The following is a 21,837-nucleotide window of genomic DNA, read 5'->3' on the forward strand; positions in this document are numbered from 1 at the left end:
GGGAAAACGGATGTAGGCCTTTATGAAGTGCCATGAGGATAGCTCTGCCCATACTGTGGAGTAACCAATCAGTGAAACATAACATAAGGGCCTTTGGTAAAACCCTGCTCTGATTGGACACTGAGAATGTCTGTTCGGCAGCAAGTATGCAGTGTTAGAAAGACAGACAGTTTAGCTGTTGAAGTGATAGAGTGCGGAGGTTATTCTTGGTGGCCTGTGAGTCGTACTGAGGCTTGATAACGTGTATTTTAATGTTTTCCTGCAGTCGTGGGGGGAGTGTGGTGAGCTCCATTTCCCCCTCCCGGTATCTAGTTAGAAATAGGACGAACGCAGGTGACCTCATATCATGTCTTTGCTGAATAAATTTAAAATGGAAGATATCTCTTTCCATTTCCCTTCCTAACTAATACATTAATCTAAAAAAAGGGTCCTCCCTAGTAACAGATGGAGGGTTACCAGAGTATACAGGTTTAAGTGACCCACTTTTAATTAACTCCAGTGTCGTCCCGGCTGAATCGAGTAAGAATACCAACAACTTATCTTATGCTACAGTCAATTGGTCGTAAGTCGAAAAGGAGAAAATAATACAGAGACATTCTAAATTGGGTGTCTGTTTTTCTTCTCAGCACCACAAGAACTCTCACTTTTACTCTTGCCAGCCATTTTAAAGGGAATTACAAACGAAAATTTTGTCAGTACACAGTGCAATCACTAACGTCGGGACTCGAAAATACGTACTGTAATTTGAAAAATATTTTATACGACCACGGCGGTCGTATGTCTGGGTTGTCGTAAGTCAAGGAGCACCTGACCTCGGGCTTCGGAGAAGTCTTATACCATGGCTTACAGACTTCCTCAGTGACCGACGCCAAGCTGTACGCTTCCGAGGGGCTGTCTCCACCTTTCAGTCACTCACCTGTGGCGTCCCCCAAGGCACCAAGATGGGACCACTCTGCTTCCTTATGCTCATCAATGATGCCCTAAGAGAAGCCCCTGCTCCCTGGAAACATGTCGACGACTCCACCATTGGGATCAGCGTCAACAATTCTGCTCCCAACTATACCGCCCTTCAGGATTTATTGAACAGTCTCCAAAACTGGGCCACCAACAACCATGTCACCATCAACCATACCAAGACCATGGTTATGCACATCAACCTCTCCTCCGACATTGTCCCACCTCATTCCATTACTCTAGGTCCGAACACACTCCAGGTTGTAGATTCCACGAAGCTCCTCGGCGTCACCATAGACAACAAACTAAATTGGAAACCACACGTCAGTGAAGTTGTCAAATCCTCCAGTTTCCGTCTCCACCTCCTCCGCCGACTCAAGTCCCTCGGAGTTCCTGCACCCGAGCTCCTCAGTGTTTACACAACATTCATACTTCCCAAGCTCACCTGTGCCTCCCCCACCTGGTCTTCCTCCCTAAATGCCACACAACGTAAACACCTAGAAAAAGTGCAAAAGAGGGCATGCAAGATTATTCTCTCCCCTTCCTACTCCACATATCAAGCGCTCAACACACTGACCCTTTCGACTCTCACTGACCATCACCACGACCTCATCTGCAAATTTGGTAAGAAGCTTCTACACCATCCTCGACACCGGCTCCTACTACCACCTGAGATCCCTAGCCCGAGAATTGCTGTTCGACACCACAACCGCATCCAGCCCATACGTGCACGAACTGATCGCTATAAGAACAGCCCAGTCCCAACCATTGTAAAAATTATCAATAACTTGTAATAGACCAGTGTATTCACTCCCAGTAAACACTACTCCTTGCACTGTCACTATGTTGAAATGAACTGTAGTTTGAGCTTTTCCCCATCTAGTTATTATATATCTTATTTATATCACTTATGTTACTTGTATATTATTTGTAATTCGAAACCCATTCCCCAAATATGTAACTGTATATTTTCAGCCTTCTGGCTGCCAAGTTCTTTCAATAAACCTTTAATTATTATTATTATTATTTGTCAGGGAAACAATTGAGACTCTGCAATTGTGTGTAAATGAGGCAGAAAGTCAGATCATCAACCTGGGACTTGGTCACATATGGCAGCAGGGTCTACCATTAGACAACACATTATGCTTCCAATATCTTCCTCCCTGTTTGATAGCTGCCTACTAACCTACTCAGTAGAGTCTCGATAGCCATGACACATGAACGTAACTCAATCAGGATGAGACATACTCTGAATTATTTGGTAGGGGTGAAGATGAACATGGTATTGGCAGAGGCATGTAGTGATAGTGACCCAGACTACGTGTTTGACCAAGAGGAAAACAATGATGATGAGTGGCAAGTGGTGGAGAGAGGGAGTTGATGCCCAGCTACAGGAACATCCAGTACTCCCTCCACTCCCTCTGCCACTCCCAGGCACACTGCATGGTTACATCCACCCACACTGTTCCTCCCTCCTACACTACTCCTCCCTCCTACACTGTTCCTCCCTCCTACACTGTTCCTCCCTCCTACACTGTTCCTCCCTCCTACACTACTCCTCCCTCCTACACTACTCCTCCCTCCTACACTGTTCCTCCCTCCTACACTACTCCTCCCTCCTACACTACTCCTCCCTCCTACACTACTCCTCCCTCCTACACTACTCCTCCCTCCTACACTGTTCCTCCCTCCTACACTGTTCCTCCCTCCTACACTACTCCTCCCTCCTACCCTACTCTCCTCCCACCCTACCCTCCCTCCTACACCTCCCCTCCTACACTGTCCTCCCTCCCTACCTCCCTCCCTTTTCCTCCCTCCTACACTACTCCTCCCCTCCACACCTCCCTCCCTCCCTCCTACCTACTCCTCCCTCTACACTACTCCTCCCTCCCCCTCTCCCCCTCCCCTACCCCTCCCCTCCCACCTACTCCCTCCCTACACTACTCCTCCCTCCCTACTCCCACCTACACCTACTCTCCCTCCCCTCCTACCTCTCCTCCCTCCTACCTACTCCTCCCTCCCTACACTCTCCTCCCTCCCCTACTCTCCCTCCCCTACCCCTCTCCTCCCTCCTACTACTGTCCTCCCTCCTACACACTCCTCCCTCCCCCTCTCCTCCCCTCCCACACTCCTCCCTCCTACACTACTCCTCCCTCTCCCCTCCTCCCTCCTACACTACTCCCTCCCTCCCCTCCCCTACCTCTCCCCTACCTACTCCTCCCTCCCACTCCCTCCCCTCCCCTACACCCTCCTACACTACTCCCTCCCTCCTCCACACTACCCTCCCTCCCCTCCTACACTACACTCCTCCCTCCCCACTACTCCTCCCTCCTACACTCCCCCTCCCTCCCTACCTCTCCTCCCTCCCTACACTGTTCCTCCCTCCCTACACTATTCCTCCCCTCCCTACCCCCTACCCTCCCCACACCTATTCCTCCCTCCCCTACCTCCCTCCCCCTGTCTCCTCCCTCCCCACTCCCTCCCTCCCTACACTGTTCCTCCCTCCCTACACTACTCCTCCCTCCCTACACTCCTACACTGTTCCTCCCTCCTACACTGTTCCTCCCACCACTCCTCCCTCCCTACACTGTTCCTCCCTCCTACCTATTCCTCCCTCCCTACACTGTCCCTCCCTCCTACACTACTCCTCCCTCCTACCTACTCCTCCCTCCTACACTACTCCTCCCTCCCACACTACTCCTCCCTCTCCTACACTGTTCCTCCCTCCCTTCCTCCCTCCCTACTCCTCCCCTCCCCACTATTCCTCCCTCCTACACTGTTCCTCCCCTCCCTACACCGTTCCCTCCCTCCCTACACTACTCCTCCCTCCCTACATTCCTCCCCTCCCTACCTGTTCCTCCCTCCCCACCTCCTCCCCTCCTACACACCTACTCCTCCCTCCTACCCCTACCTCCCCTCCCTCTACACTACTCCCCTCCCACCTGTTCCTCCCTCCTACACTACCCCTCCCTCCCCACTTCCTCCCTCCTACACTGTTCCTCCCTCCTACACTACTCCTCCCTCCTACTTCAAGTAAGCCATAAGGGCCAGAAAACACTTCCCCTTGACCTTGAGTGTACAGTGTTGCCGCTTGTAATAAATCTTTCTTCGGTTCGTTTTTTATGCTGCTATAATCATGATGTATATACAGTACATGGCTGCAAGACCGACCACAAGTACTGAGGCAGGACTGGGTACAAAGTAGGCTTGGCAATGCTGCACCAGCTCAGGATTTAAATGCCAAGCAGCTCTTTAAAACGAAGCGAGTTGTCACTTGCACCAACATTTCTTGTTTTCTTAGGTCATTTGGGGAGTTTTTGGTCCGTAAAACAAAAAAGTCGATTTTTTCTGACCAGGGGGAGGAGAGGGGAGGGGGGGAGGGCTATGTATAATAATGTGACCTATGGGTTAAGGAATAAGTGTGTTTGATTTACACGGTCATCGTCAAGAACGTAACTACCGTGTACGTTGAGAGATGGTTGTACCGTGTATTATCTCATAGGTAAAAATAACGTCACGAAGAACGCCTCTCCATATATACTGTACAGTGACCCCTTACATCAGTGGATAGCGCTCTCTTATCCAGGATCATATCCCGACCACTAAACAGGGTATTGCTGTAGCGAGTCCTTATTACCAAACCAGACCCATACACATACTGAGTGGAGTCTCACACATGAGCTTTCACCCCCTGTAATGGTGAGACTGTGTGCACTTCATTCAACTGGCCGTGAATGTCATTACCAGTTTCCTCCAGGTCTTCTTATCATCATTGTGTTTGTAGTGCTCTTATTGGCTTTGGAATTGTATCATTGTTGTTGAAGTAATTTTATATTATCTCTGCTGAGGTACTGTGCTGTACTGTACTGTACTGTATTGTATTGTACTGTATTGTACTGTACTATACTGTACTGTACTGGACTATACTGTACAAAAACTGTATTGTACTGTACTGTACTTGTACTGTACTGCACTGTGCTGTTCTGTTCTGTACTGTACTGTAATTTACTCTACTGTCCTGGACTGTACTTTACTGTACTATACTGTACTGTACTATACTGTACTGTACTATACTTTACTGTACTATACTGGACTGTACTATACTTTACTGTACTATACTGGACTGTCCTGTACTGTACTTTACTGTACTATACTTTACTGTACTATACTGGACTGTACTATACTTTACTGTACTATACTGGACTGTCCTGTACTGTACTTTACTGTACAGTACTATACTTTACTGTACTATACTGGACTGTAATTTACTTTACTGTGCTGTACTGTACTGTAATTTACTTTACTGTCCTGGACTGTACTTTACTGTACTATACTGTACTGTACTATACTGGACTGTACTGTACTGTACTATACTTTACTGTACTGTGCTGTGTTGTACTGTGCTGTGCTGTACTATACTATACTATAGTGTGCTGTGCTGTGCTGTGCTGTGCTGTAGTGTACTGTACTGTACTGTACTGTACTGTACTGTACTGTACTGTACTGTACTGTGTTGTACTGTACTGTACTGTACTGTGTTGTACTGTACTATACTATACTATACTGTGCTGTACTGTACTGTAATGTACTATACTGTACTGTACTGTACTGTACTGTACTATACTTTACTGTCCTGTACTGTACTGTATTGTACTGTACTATACTGTACTTTACTGTACTATACTGTACTATACTTTACTGTACTATACTGGACTGTACTGTACTGTACTATACTTTACTGTACTGTACTGTACTGTACTATAGTGTTCTGTACTATAGTGTACTGTACTATACTGTCCTGTACTGTACTGTACTGTACTATACTATACTGTATTTTACTGTACTGTACTATAGTGTACTGTACTATACTTTGCTGTATTGTACTAAACTGTCCTGTACTAAACTGTCCTGTACTGTACTGTCCTGTACTGTACTATACTTTACTGTACTGTACTGTACTATACTTTACTGTACTGTACTGTACTGTACTGTGCTGTGCTGTAGTGTACTGTACTGTACTGTACTGTACTGTACTGTACTATACTGTACTGTACTTTACTGTACTGTACTCTACTGTCCTTTACTGTACTGTACTTTACTGTACTGTACTGTACTATATTTTACTGTGCTGTACTGTACTGTACTATACTGTACTGTACTGTACTGTACTGTACTGTACTGTCCTGTCCTGTCCTGTACTGTACTGTACTATACTGTCCTGTACTGTACTATATTTTACTGTGCTGTACTGTACTGTACTTTACTGTGCTGTACTTTACTGTACTGTACTGTACTATACTGTCCTGTACTGTACTATACTTTACTTTACTGTGCTGTACTGTACTGTACTTTACTGTACTGTACTATATTTTACTGTGCTGTACTGTACTGTACTTTACTGTGCTGTACTTTACTGTACTGTACTATACTGTCCTGTACTGTACTATACTTTACTTTACTGTGCTGTACTGTACTGTACTTTACTGTACTGTACTGTACTGTACTATACTGTACTTCTATCAGGCTAGTCAAATGTTCCAGGATTGTTCCCACTGTATCAAAATTATACCATTGTGCTGTACTGTACTGTACTTAACTGTGCTGTACTGTACTGTACTTTACTGTACTGTACTATACTGTCCTGTACTGTACTATACTTTACTGTGCTGTACTGTACTATACTTTACTGTGCTGTACTGTACTTTACTTTACTGTACTGTACTATACTGTCCTGTACTGTACTATACTTTACTGTGCTGTACTGTACTGTACTGTACTATACTTTACTGTGCTGTACTGTACTTTACTGTACTGTACTGTACTGTACTATACTGTCCTGTACTGTACTATACTTTACTGTGCTGTACTGTACTGTACTTTACTGTACTGTGCTGTACTGTACTATACTGTACAGTGACCCCTCGTTTAACGAACACCTCGGTTAACGTAATTTCGATTAACGAACTGCCTTCCATTAGGATCTTCAATTCGGTTAACGAAGTTCTTACGAACCGACCTCAACATGTTTTCGCTTGCACTGACCGGGCAACCAGCTTTAGTATCAGTCCGCCAATACATTAATCGGTTCTAGGGCTTAAATTCCTTACTATTTTAGTAAATATCAAGAAGTTTATACTATTCAATAATTTTAAAAGTTTAATATTCAATTTTTTGAATATTTTAACAATTATTGAACATAATTGAAGGTAAAGTGACTAGTTTAATGCGCGGCATCCAGCCTCTTAACACAGCAAACAGGCGTTAGTCTCTCTCTGTTTTCACTGGAGGTAACATCTTGCTTGAGACTCTTCAACTAAACGCTTTTTTCTGTGTTTCCAACCAAATTAGTGGTCATTTTGAAATATATTTTACATATTGATAATATATAATGCAGTGCAGTGTTGATTTAAAGAAAATAATCTTGAAATACACCAAGAGAACTAAAATTTTATGGGTGAAATGGTGCCATGGGGTGACTTCTCTTCCACCCCAATGCCTTCTCTTCTCCCTTCTCCTCCTCCATCTCCCACTTCAAATGCACATCATCATCATCATCCAGGAGCCTTCTACATACACACCTCAAAGTAAGTGAACTTTTCTACCATTTTTGTTTTAATTTAGGAAATTTTCAGTGAGCTGGAACCAATTACCCAAAAACCCATTGAAACAATGGTTTCAGTTAATCTGAATCTCTTTCGAAGCTAATCAACATCTTCTGTAAGTCTGGATTGAGTCTCGCTAACTGGAGGGCCTACTGTACTATACTTACCGTGCTGTACCGTCCTGTACTTTACTGTGTTGCTACTGTCCTGTACTTTCATTGTGCTGTACTGGTTCTGTACTATCAGCAAAATGTGCTGTACTTACTGTGCTGTACTGTGCTGTAATTTCTTTACTGTGTACTGTGCTGGTATTTTTACTGTGCTGTACTGGCCTGTATTTCTTTTATTGTGTTGTACTGTGTTGTATTTACTGTGCTGCACAGCTGTACTTTACTGGTGTTGTACTAAAATGTTAAAAATTTTACTGTGCTGTACTGTCCTGTACTTCTTTATCAGCAAATTAAATAATGAAAGAAAATGTCTCGGTACTTTACTGTGTTGTACTGTCCTGTAATTTCTTACTATGCTGTACTGTCCTGTACTTTACTGTGCTGTACTGTCCTGTACTTTACTGTGCTGTACTGTCCTGTACTTTACTGTGCTGTACTGTGCTGTACTTTACTGTGCTGTACTGTGCTGTACTTTACTGTGCTGTACTGTGCTGTACTTTACTGTGCTGTACTGTGCTGTACTTTACTGTGCTGTACTGTCCTGTACTTTACTGTGCTGTACTGTCCTGTACTTTACTGTGCTGTGCTGTACTGTCCTGTACTTTACTGTGCTGTACTGTCCTGTACTTTACTGTGCTGTACTGTCCTGTACTTTACTGTGCTGTACAGGAGCACTAGTGCCCTGTGAAGCTGCTACAACACCAACTTTACTGCTCTATTATGTATGGATGAGCGTCCCTGAAAACACTGGACTGCTCTTGTAATGTTATTATATCAGGGTGACAGCAATAGCAGGACATCCCATGCTGGTTGTTACCCAACTCTCGCTGCCATGCACCACACTAATAGATCCCACAAACTGCATGAAATAAGAGAGAAGGAACCTGACATAGCTGGGTTCAGAGCTGGTAGTCTGATGTGTGGAAGAGCAGGGGAGATTATGGACACATTGAGTCGTCGTATAAAGCTCAATTTCTGCCGTGTGTTGAAACAAGGTGGCCAAGCAAGGAGGACTACTGGTAAGAATGTTCTGGAAGGAGTGAATGTGGAACAGGTAGTGTAAGGATTTTGATCACCAAAAAGTAGGTGGGCAAAGATGTTCATGGTGAAAAGGGTCAGTATGAGAATTATGGTTTTGAAGCTGCTTGTAGGAAAGGATGAGTTTGGTGTCACAGTGAGGTGAAAGAGAGACTGGGGTGAACAGTCATGACACACAGGGTTGTGAAGGTGTGTCTGGCAGAAAAAGCTATGTACGGTACAAGAAATGTGGAAGGGGAAACAATACTTGAGTTCGGGGATACAATGAACATGGTTGTGTGTATTCTTTAAGATGAGGGTGAGTCAAGTGGAACAAAACACAGATTTATCACTTACTCATTAGAAAATGAGACAGGAAGCTTGTTCGAGAGGTAACGGTTGTAGCGGAGGAAGAATGTGCCATGCAGTTCAGGTTGTTTGTGTGTGACATCTTGTTTAACCCATTCAGTGTTCTCAACACTAGGATTTTGTTCTCGCTACCATTAGACAATTTTCTTGAGCCAGCTCTGAGAGTGTCAGTAGGAAGAAGGTTTATGTTCCCAGTAGGCGCATGAGCAAGTTGAAGAAACCGAACTTAAAAGAAGCATTTTATGCCGAGTTGAGAACATCCAGTGAGAGACGGAGTGCAGGGGGAAGAAGGGCCCAGCCAGGCATGGTGGTGAAGCGACCAGAGTGATAAAGATGAAAAGACTGTCTTCAAGAGAGCTTTACAAGGTTAAGAAACATGAACAGGACACATCAGTGGACATGTTGAATAGTACACATACAAGAGAAGGGGGTTTCCAGGATAAGCAGGCAGAAACGAGGATGTTGTTGGTGGCCACGGTAATGTGGCTGTTGATAACCAGGAAATTGGGGATGCCCGGAGAATATACTACAATCAATTACCAAATGAGGAGTATGACTGGGATGGGGGCAGCCTAGGGGTGGTAGGACCAGCATGTGGACCATGCATAAGGGTTCAAAGTTATTGGGTGGGGAAAACAATTGACAAAATAAATAGTGGAAAGGCAACTGGAACCTCTGAGGTAGTTGGTGAAAGCATCAGGTGATGAAGGTGTGTCAGTGGTGACCAAATTGACTAATACAATCATGATGGAATGTACTGTTTCAGACGACGAGAGAGAGAGAGAGACAGAGAGAGTTAGAGAGAGTGAGAGTTAGAGAGAGAGAAGGAGAGAGAGAGAGAGAGAGAGAGAGATTTATTTATTTATTTATGGGGGTTATGCCAGGTAAAGGGACTACAGAAGCAGTATTTATAGCCAGGCAACAATATTTATGGAAGAGGGAAAACTGTACAGTACAGCACTACACATTTATAAACTTAGGGAAGGCATTAGACAAGGTACCACATAAAGTAATAATGAGAAGCTAGGAGTCAAGGAGTGTTTTGTTTGTGTGGTTAAGGTATTATATCATGGCTCAAAAACCTCTGTCAGAGTAAATGCCTTTTTAATAAAATTCTATACCAATAATATTGTTGAACATTACAAAAATGTTTAGGTGACAGTAAGAATGTTGCTGTTACAAGAATGTTTACTAATGCGCTATAAATGTTTACTAATGTACAGGTACTCCTCGACTTACGACCCACTCGACTTATGACCACCCGGACATATGACCCCCGCAGTCGTACCAAAATTTTGTCAAATTACGTATTTTTGAGTCCCGACGTTAGTGATTGCGCTGTGTACTGACAAAATTTTCATTTGTAATTCCCTTTAAAATGGCTGGCAAGAGTAAAAGTGAGAGTTTTGTGGTGCTGAGAAGAAAAAGAGACACCCATTTTAGATTTTCTATGTATTATTTTCACACTTTCCAATTACGACCAATTCGTCTTACAACCTGCATTTGGATCCCTAACCCTGTTGTAAGTCGAGGACTGACTGTATACTAATGTACTGTAAATGTATACTCGTATACTATAAATGTTTACTATAATTTTTTACTAATGTACTACAAGAATATAAGAATGGAGGAAACTGCAGTGGGCCTATTGGCCCATACTGGGCAGTCCCATTTACACCTAACCCCTATTGCTCATATATCCATCCAACCTATGTTTGAAGCTATCCAGCATATTCGAGTTAATGATGATGTTTGGTAACTTGTTCCGCTCATCCACTACTCTGTTTCCAAACCAATGTTTACCTATTTTGCGCCTAAATCTAAATTTTTCTAATTTAAAACCATTGTTACGAGTTCGCTCCTGGTTGGATAGTTTGAGTACCTTTGTTATATCACCATTGTTTAGCCCTGACTTCCATTTATACACCTCTATCATATCGCCCCTCACTGTACGTCTCTTGAGGGAGTGCAAATTAAGATGCTTTATTAACCTGTCTCTGTACTCAAGGTTCCTAATGCCCGGAATTAGTTTTGTCATTCTCCTCTGAATGCTTTCTAGGGATTCTATATCCATTCTGTAGTACGGTGACCAAAACTGAACTGCGTAATCCAAGTGAGGTCTCACAAGCGCAAGATATAGTTTTAGGATGACCTCGCTAGTCTTGTAACTAACACTCCTTTGTGTGAACCCAAATACTCTGTAGCCTTGTTTGGAGCAAATACACATTGTTTACTTGGTTTAAGATTCCTACTTAACATTACTCCTAAATCTATCTCACAGTTGGATTTCTCAATAACATCGTTGTTCATCTGGTTTCTGGTTTCCCTGTTTACATCTCCTATACTGAGTACTTTACATTTTTCCACATTGAATTTTGTCTCCCATTTTTCAGACCATTCAAAATATTTGTTTAGATCTTCCTGTAGTTTTGCGGAGTCCTCGTCAGATTTAATTTCACACCCTATTTTAGTGTCATCAGCAAATTTACTTAAGTTGCTGTCTATGCCGATATCTATGTCGTTTATGTATATAATAAATAATAATGGTCCAAGTACTGAGCCTTGGGGAACTCCACTCGTGACGTTACTCCAATGGGATTTAGTGCCATTAATGCTCACTTGCTGTTTCCTGTCCTGTAACCACGCCCTAATACAGTGTAGAATATCACCTCCAATGCCATGAGCCGCCACTTTTCTTATTAGTCTTCCGTGGGGGACTCTGTCGAAGGCTTTGCTAAAGTCGAGGTAAACCACATCATAAACGTGTCCGTCATCGACTGATTCAAAAACAGTTGAAAAGAATGATAATAGATCTGTCAGACATGAATTCCCACTTGAGTTTAAAATTATTGCTTCCAGTAATTTGCCTACAATTGCTGTTAAACTGATTGGATAGTAGTTAGAGGATAGTGATCTATCTCCATTCTTGAAAAAAGGTATTACAGTCGCTATCCTCCAGGATTCTGGTACTACACCTGTTTTTAACCCTTAGGCCCTGGGTGACGTTCCAGAACATCTGCCTTTTGTCCCGCCATTTATTTATTTATTTTTTGGAAAAGTTGATTTTTTTCTCGATTTAATCTGGGGGGGTGGCCCCTGAAGCCCCTAACCCGGGACTCAAGGGTTAAGGACATGTTAAACAAATTTGCTCTTCCTTACATTCCTTTAATGCTGTGGCAAATATCTCATCAGGACCAGGTGACTTATTAGGCTTTAGTTTGTCTATTTGTTTACTAACATCATCACTAGTAACGCTCTCTATTTATCTCTTTTCTTCACTACATCTGTATATACATAGTCGGTGCCTCGGGTATCAAGTTTAAATTCTCGGTGGTGAAAACTGTTGAAAAATATCTGTTCAGATTATTGGCACTTTCTCCGTCATTATCGGTTAGCTCGCCGGTATCCAACTGTACAGTAGAACCTAACATTTTTCAGACTCAGTCCGAAAAATGCGAAAGTCCAAAAAATAGTGAATATATGGGGGTGAGAAAACACAGCTTATCTGAACTGTTTAAAGAAAATCAGTTGTTGTTATGTTATTACTGCACTTCAACAACTAAGTGTATAACAAGGTTATTAAAACACTGTTACATCAACAATAAAAAAATATAAAACAACTGTTGATAATTAATGAGACATATAAGTCTGGTCATCACCGAGATGATTGTTATTTACTGTAAAGTGTTATATGTAAGTAACAACAGAATTTGTCTTATGAATAAAGAGAAAACTGTAAACTGTACAGTAATATAAAGATAAAAATATGTGTAGGAGTATTGTGGAAGGTGAGTGGGTGGCTCCCTCTCTCCCACAAGATTCCTTTATGCTATTCCACCATAATTATCATATAATCTAGGATCATTTGGTGCCAGGTTGATAAAATATTATCCTTAAATAAATCAACTTTCCTGAATAAAGAATCCCACACTGAACACCAGGAGTCATTTGTTTATAAAGAGCAAACAGCTGACCAGCTTACCACAATGTCTGTTAAACACTTAGTAAATTAGTACAGTACAGTTGTGTATTTATCACCACTTAAGTAATATTGTAGTGTATAGTATGATGCATCTTTTGAACTGCCCTCTTGAGAGACCCAGCCAGGGTTGTCACCCCATCCCTAGCATAAAGGTCCCTTCTGCCATAAAAGTTGTCCCAGTTGTCAACGAATGGGACTGATATTGACTTGCAATATCTGTCAAGACGGCCGTTGACACCAACTCCCCTTGACTTCCATTTGACCCTCCTGCTATATGGCATCACGAAAATTGTGACCAAGTCCCAGGTTGCTGATCTGACTTTCTGCCTCATTTACACACAATTGTAGGGTCTCAATTGTTTCTCTTACTATGATAACACAACACACATATATTGTTTCTCACTACTGATTTTTTCCTTTTTGCATTTCTTTATGGTTCTTTATCATTGCAGGTATTATTATTAGTGTTGTTATTATTATTATTGTCATCCTTATTATTTTATTGTTAATTTTGTATTGTGTATTATAAATTTTATTTACTATGAATTATTATTATTTTATTTAAAATTTTGTATTTTTATTGTAAATTTTATTGAATATGAATCATTATTATCATTATTATTATTATTATTATTATTATTATTATTATTATTATTTATTATTTATTATTTATTATTATTTATTATTATTATTATTATTGTTATTATTATTATTATTATTATTATTATTATTATTATTATTATTATTATTATTATTATTATTATTATTATTATTATAATAATAATATTTTCGCCCCCTCCCTCCCCAGGCCCCGATGTGGGTCAGTGACCTATGCCCAGGTGGGCTAATCCCCATTAAAAAAAAAAAAAATGATTGCCAACTCTCCTCTAGGCAGGACACCACATATGATAGGGATCCCTCCCCTAGACCTAACACGTTCTATAGCTGTCTTGAACTTATCAAGAAGCTCCTCACTCCTACACCGGCCAATATCATTGCCTCCTGCACTGAGGCAGATAATGGGTTTGTTCCCATTACCAGACAAGATATTGTCCATCCTGTCAACTATATCCCCCACCCCAGCTCCTGGTAAACAAACCCTCATCCTATTTTTATTTATACCACAAAAGCTCTGTCCAGGTACCATACCTGGGAATAAACAACAATTAAGGTTGTCGTGCCTTCCCTCTCAGTCTTGTCCCTGACTACGCTATCATCTATTTCTTCCTTTTTGGGTTTTTTGCCACCAGTTTTGTTGTTACCTCCACTGGTCTGTGTCATTGTCACACACAGACTCTCCTTGTCTTGTATTTTCCTCCTTCATCCTCACAATCACTTCCTTCAACTTCAAGTTTCTGCCCTTGACTTTCACTAGCTCAGCCTTCAGAGAGCCACAGAGCTGTTCACAAGTAACACAAGCCATTGCACTGTCAGTTAATGTACTATAAATATTTACTGTTACAGGAATGATTACTAATGCACTTTAAATGTTTACTGTTACAGGAATGATTACTAATGCACTTTAAATGTTTATTGTGACAGGAATAATTACTAATGCACTTTAAATGTTCATTGTGACAGGAATATTTACTAATATACTATAAATGTTGCTATTATAGAGGTGAGCATACCAACAAACTCCGGTGATGGGAAACCAATTCTTCTCAAGGCCGGCCAGTCAGTGATGGTCATAAAGACACAGAAGGGCATCTACCTCCGCCTCAATGATGGGAAAATTGTAGCTATACGTGTACCTCCCGGGAACGGTGAGCCCAACGCTGTTCTTCCTTACTTTACTTAATATCTCACAGGTATACAAACAATTTATATACACAGTACAAATATACATAAACAGCTATACAAGTAATGTACACTCGGTAAAAAAAAACTATCATTACAATTCTTGTGCGAAACAATATAACGCCACCAACGAAGGCTTTTGATAAAGGCCTGGTAGCCCTGCCTGTGGATTGTTCAATTTGAAATTCATCGGACCCCACCTGTACGGTAGGTGTGAGAATCTGGTGGCAGCCCTGGGTGTAGTTGTGTTGCCAATTCATTGATACAATTTCTTCATTATTTAAGCAAATACACGAATATTTGGAAACTTGTCATGATCTTAAATAACGATGAATAATTTATTGTTGTAAAAATGTTACTTTTGGATTGTTTAATATTTATCCCGACAGTGATAGAGCCAAAAATAAATCCACCAATCACCTTTACATACAGCCTTCCTTCCTTCAAGTATTGCCTGGGAGCAGGAGACCCAGGGTGGGGTCGATGGAACTTTGGCTGACTGTACGTAGACAGTGCAGGTATACAAACAATGTACATAGACAGTGTAGGTATACAAACAATGAACATAGACAGTGTAGGTATACAAACAATGAACATAGACAGTGTAGGTATACAAACAATGAACATAGACAGTGTAGGTATACAAACAATGGTAAACAGTAAGTCAATTCAACCAAGAATAATTGGTGAGTGTGTGTAAATAATAATAATAACTGTTTATTAATAGAGTTGCAGCCGGTGGCTGAAAATATACAAACTTACTTATGATTTAGACATAATAATATACATTCAATACATTTTCAGGGCTGTACAGTACATAAATCAGGAACTGTTTATTATTTTAACAATAGTTGAGATGGTGCTATTCTTATATCTCTCAGTGCGGGCTCTTATGGGCTGAATTTTGTTGTATGGCGGACTGCGTGAGGTGGGTGGTGCAGTAGTCCACTGCCAAACCCTGCTAGTGCGTGGTGATGGAGGTCACTGAAGGATGGCATTTCCCGGGTGGAGAGAGTGTTGTTGTAGCCGGAGTAGTCTGCGCCGAGCATGATTCTGCAGGCCCTCTTCTGTACCTTCTCTGGCTGACGTTGTTGGGTAGAGTTGAGAGAAGACGACCAGGCTGGTGACATATATGTTAATTTGGGGAGAATAAGGGCGTTGTAGATAGTCCTTGGCTTTGGCGTGGGTGTCCCAAGTGACCTGAGTTGCCGTAGCATGTAGAGTCGGTACGAGGCTGCCTTGATAGTGTTGTTTACATGTGCCTTCCAGTCCAGTTTGTGGTCTATAGTTACACCCAGACTGCACTAACTGGAGAGGATGGGCACCCACTGTGATTGCTGGAGTGGTGATGGTGTTGATGTCTTTGACTACGGTTTTGGTGTGATTGATGGTGATTTTGTTCTCTGTAGTCCATGCCTGTAGCCTGTCCAGGGTGCCTTGTAGCGATGAGTAGTCTGGAGAGATGTTGTCCACTGTAATCCCCACAGTGCAGTCATCCACGTACTTCCACCTGTGAGGAGTGTCCGATAGAGCGTCGTTGATCAGGATCAGGAAGCACAGTGGTCCCATCTTGGTCCCCTGGTGAGGTGTTGGAATGTGGAGACAGAACCCTGGTACCTGACTGCTTGCTGCCGTTTGCTCAGCAAATCAGTGAGCCATAAGACCAGGTTGGTGGGCAGCCCTAGTGCAATGGCCTTGTTGATAACAGTGCAGTGATCAACAAGGTCATACGCCTTCCTGAAGTCAACAAGGGCAACGGCCAGTGATGTCTTACGTTTCTCAAGGTTTTTGTGCAGAAAATCCAGGAAACTAACTAAGTAGTGTGACGTAGAGGAGGTCCTCATATTGCCAGATTGCTGTGGATCAATTGACTGATAATACTAGCAAATGCCTGTTCACAGAGTAGACCAGGTATGGGGGTGATGGCAACTGGCCTAAGGTCACTAGGGGACTGTGGGGTGGGGACCTTGGGGATAGGGGTGACATAAGTGGTTTTCCATTCATTAAGGCATTTGCTTTGTCAGAGGGATGCACTAATAATGGAACAGAGGGGGGTGGCAAGTTCGACTGCAAACTCCTTGTATATTTTGATTGGGAGGTCAATTGGGGTCGTGGAGCATTTGGATTTAAATTTCAGGAGTTTGTTGGCGATTTCAAATGGTTGAACACTGGGAGGGGGGGAGGGGGAAGGTAAGTAAGCCGGGAGGAGAGTGAGGTCAAGACTGGGTAAGGTATGACATACGGTAGCAAAATGGTTATTAATTATCTCAGCTGCCTCCTCACTAGGTAAATGTGAGATGAAAGGAAGTGTGGGAGACTGACAGTTGAGACCACAGAGATCTTTTACCTTGGAGTACCACTGACCGATGCCAACCTCCTTGAGGCCGTGCACATTCCTGGGATAATAAGACTTCTTGGCCGATTTGATTTCCCTGATGACTTGGTTACGTAGACTTTTGTACAGGCGGTTGTTGGTGTAGTATGCCTTGTTGCGCGGCTCAATTAGTCTTTTGATACGGGGCGTAATCCACGGGACATCATCGGGGTGGATCCTCAGTGTCTTGGCTGGAAAGAAGTGGTGGTAGGTCTTGGTGATAGTGTCCAGGTAATTATCCCACTTGTTCTGCACATCGTCTACCGTGATCACTTGATACCGGGTCTCTCTCTCTCTCTCTCTCTCTCAGATGGTGTTATGAGGGGCATCACGTGGGGTGGTAATTCCCTCACAGATGGTGTTATGAGGGGCATCACGTGGGGTGGTAATTCCCTCACAGATGGTGTTATGAGGGGCATCACGTGGGGTGGTAATTCCCTCACTGAGGGGCATCACTCTCTCAGATGGTGTTATGAGGGGCATCACGTGGGGTGGTAATTCCCTCACAGATGGTGTTATGAGGGGCATCACGTGGGGTGGTAATTCCCTCACAGATGGTGTTATGAGGGGCATCACGTGGGGTGGTAATTCCCTCACAGATGGTGTTATGAGGGGCATCACGTGATGCTGTAGCAACTCATTCACTAAGTGGTGTCGTAGCATCATTGGGACACCACGTGATCTGTTGTCACAGGACTTCACTCACTCAAGTGGGTGAGGTGTGGTCCCAGGCCTCTCTATCGTGGAGTCTCAGGGGAATTATCACTGTGTGTGTGTGTGTGCGTGCGTGTGCGCGTGCTTAACTGATCATTAACCTAACCTAACCTAACCTGGAGTGAGATACAAGCCAAGCTTTGCCTCAGTGTACAATTAGTTGAGTGTGTAGGAGGGATAGTTGTTAATGTATTGTGTTTTACAGAGGAGGTGTTTGGGCTGCCACTCAACAAAGGAAGCGTCACCATAGTACCTACCATTGTCAACTCCCCCCGGCCGAGGATGCAACACATGGGTCGAGGCGGTGCCAGGCGAGGTCGACCGCCGATGGCCATGCAGTACGCTACCGGTAATATCATCACCAAGGGACAGATGCCTGTTAGGATCACCAAGAAACCTATGACAAACATACGTGGAGGTAAAGCCTACCAGACCATTGCTATGCCTGTGTCGGGGGGCAGCGCCACGCCACAGGCCCTGTTAAATAAAAGCGTGGTGATAACCCCAGCCACGAAGGCCACAGCGCTGGCCACCTCTAAAGCTGTTCGCAACATCAAACTCAACCCCAAGTTGACGGTGACCACCACGCCCAAGGGGAATAACGCCGGTCCCAGCACTAGCGGCGTGGCAGCGACCAAGATGACCGCCGTACCCAAGATAACCAAGAAGACCACGCTAGCTCAGCTGGCTAACTTACACAGAAACGAAAAACTGAAAAAGTTAAATCAGGCCAAGAAAGAACAGGAGAAGGACTCCGGCTCCAGCACGGTAGACAACTGCAAGTCCGAGTCCGGGGAGGAGAAGGACTCGGGGGATCGGGTCAAGACCGAAGACAACAAGTCTTTGGAGAAAGAGTGGAAGATGGGCGGCAGAGAGGAGGCCGACGGTCCCGTTAATCTGGTTAGTAAAAAGGAAGAAGCTGACAGCCCCAAGAAGGAGGAAGGTGAGAGCTGTGAAGCGGTGGGTGGTGGCTCAGACTCGGGTGCTGCTGGACTTGGAAAAGAACATCATGGTCTGGGCGGGTCAAATCACCTCTCCGATTCAGCTGCTTCTGAAGCATCCAAGATGGCTGACAACTCGTCCCCATTACCTGGCAAACGGGATGACAAGTTAGGAACCGCCGACGCTTCCACGGGTTTGGTGACGTCCGACGGAGGGCCAACGACAGACAGTTCTTCCCCTTCGCTCCATTCCAACGAAGTCGTCCTTGGAGCACCATCTAAGTCGGCCGTTGGATTTGGAATGCGGGACCTAGCAAAACCTCTCTCTAGCTCGGTGAGCAACAGCGAGAGTCGCACCGGCATCGTGAAGCCACAAGTACAACAAACACCCAACAAACCCACGGCCAGCCTCACCCCACTACAGTCCATGAGCAACCTGCTGCCCCCTGGTGGTCCAGGGCCCCCGGGGGCACCACACACTAGTCTTGCCTCCACCACTCTCCCTCACCTACCACCTTTCTCCTCCCAACAAGCCTTCCACTCCTCTCAACCGCTCTTCCAGCCTTTCTTGCAGCAACCGGCACAGCAACAGCAGCAGCAACAGCAGCAGCAGCAGCAGCAACAGCAGCAGCAGCAGCAACAGCAGCAACAGCAGCAACAGTCAGGTGGTAGCAGCAGCACTACCAACAGTAGTAGCTGGTCTAAAAGCAACATGGATGCAGTTTCAAGTGCCAGCCTGGGCAGCAACGTGGCACAGGTGGCACCTCACGTGCACCAGTCTGGCCTGTCCACTTCCAACACATACGCAGGCTCTCAGTCTCCCTTCCTGCCATCCACCACGCAGGCTCAGTTCAGCGGCAATGGCGGGAGCTACGGAACCATGTCTAGCATGTCTAGCCCCATGCCGGCCACCACCCAGCAGGCCACTACCACTTACCCCACAATGTCTGACAGTCCACAGCTCTCACAACAGCAACACCAAATTCAACAGTCTCAGCAGAGTTCCCTGAGCTCGACGCTGGCTCACGCCGGCAGCGGTCTGGTGCACAGTTCACGCAGCGGAGGACTGGGCGGAGCTGACAGTCCCCTAAACTTGTCCCACTTACTTAATTCTCAAGTGTTTGACGCAGTGCCGGAAGACCTGAGCTCCCCACACAGCCATGCGTCCGCCCTCGACTACCTCAACTACACCCTGTCGACGGGCACCAGCGCCTTCCGTCGCCCCGACTACCAGGCCACGCTCAGCCCAGACTTACAGTCGCTAATTAATTCTGCCACGTCCCAACAATCCCTCACCTCTTCCCTCCCCGGTGCAGCCCACGCGGCCTCCAACCCTGCGGTGACGTCTCCTTCGCCATTCCCGTCCTACCAGCCTCCCACCTACCCTCAGTACGCCCCCTCGTACCGAACGGGGACCTCGGTGTCTGCCAGTCCGTACGCCGCTTACGCCGGTCAGTATCCCCCGTACGCTGCCCAGTACCCGCCCGGTCTGGCCCCACATGCCGCAACCACCGCACAGCCTCCGACTATGGGTCAGTACGGAGCACTGCACACCCCGCCCAACCCCTACCAAACGTACCCCGCACCTCCGACACCCGGACGATCGCCGTACTCGTCTACCCTCGGTGGGTTCAGTCACGGCCCGTACCCCCCAATGTGAGAGACAGCCCCACACCCAAAAGAAGGAACACTTGACATACCTAATGTATAGATTGAAACTCATATAGTTATGTAATGTTATTGATGATGTAAGTTTTGTATACATTAAGTGGCTTTAATTATCAATCCATTTCAAGAGGACAAATCTCACTGGTGATGATGAAGGCTACAGTACGTTGCCTCCCACATTAAGTTAGGCAAGAACACTGGGACCAGCATCCCCCCATTCCACTTTGTGATCATCGTGAAAAGGAAATCTAGTACGCATTGGCACAGAAAATCTCTTGCCTTACTCCAGATATGTCCAAAAACTGATCTCTTGTTCTAGAGACATAATCCAAGATGCTGAAAAGTGCTTGCTGTCATTTGTGTCTGTACTTTTGAGGGTCGAATTTACAAGGTGTCAGGTTTAAGTGTTTCGGCCCCCTCCCCCACATACACACACACACACCCCACAGTGAAGCTAATGCCAGATAAATTCACAACTCTTGGCAACACAGCAGAAGACGTCAATTCCTGTGTTAACCCTTTTGCTGCTGCAGGTTCGTGCCGGTCACACTGAAAATCCTTAACACGACAATTATTTTTCTTGACTCAATAACTATTTTTAGACACAATAACTATTTCTTGACTCACAATAACTATTTTTAGACTCACAATAACTATTTCTTGACTCACAATGACTATTTTTAGACTCACACTAACTATTTTTAGACTCACAATAACTATTTTTAGACACAATAACTATTTCTTGACTCACAATAACTATTTTTAGACACAATAACTATTTCTTGATGCACAATAACTATTTTTAGGCTCATAATAACTATTTCTTGACTCACAATAACTATTTTTAAACACAATAACTATTTTTTGACACAATAACTATTTTTAGACTCACAATAACTATTTCTTGACTCACAATAACTATTTCTTGACTCACAATAACTATTTTTAAACACAATAACTATTTTTAGACACAATAACTATTTTTAGACTCACAATAACTATTTCTTGACTCACAATAACTATTTTTAGACACAATAACTATTTTTAGACTCACAATAACTATTTCTTGACTCACAATAACTATTTCTTGACTCACAATAACTATTTTTAAACACAATAACTATTTTTAGACACAATAACTATTTTTAGACTCACAATAACTATTTCTTGACTCACAATAACTATTTCTTGACTCACAATAACTATTTTTAAACACAATAACTATTTTAACACAATAACTATTTTT

General features: G+C 43.8%; 1 pseudogene; it reads left to right on the plus strand.

Moving 5' to 3' along the window:
• LOC121865921 overlaps positions 1 to 21,837 on the plus strand; it is a 38,484-nt pseudogene that overhangs the window by 14,715 nt on the left and 1,932 nt on the right.

The sequence above is a fragment of the Homarus americanus genome, unplaced genomic scaffold, assembly GCF_018991925.1.
Source record: "Homarus americanus isolate GMGI-L3 unplaced genomic scaffold, GMGI_Hamer_2.0 scaffold4264, whole genome shotgun sequence".
Taxonomy (NCBI): domain Eukaryota; kingdom Metazoa; phylum Arthropoda; class Malacostraca; order Decapoda; family Nephropidae; genus Homarus; species Homarus americanus.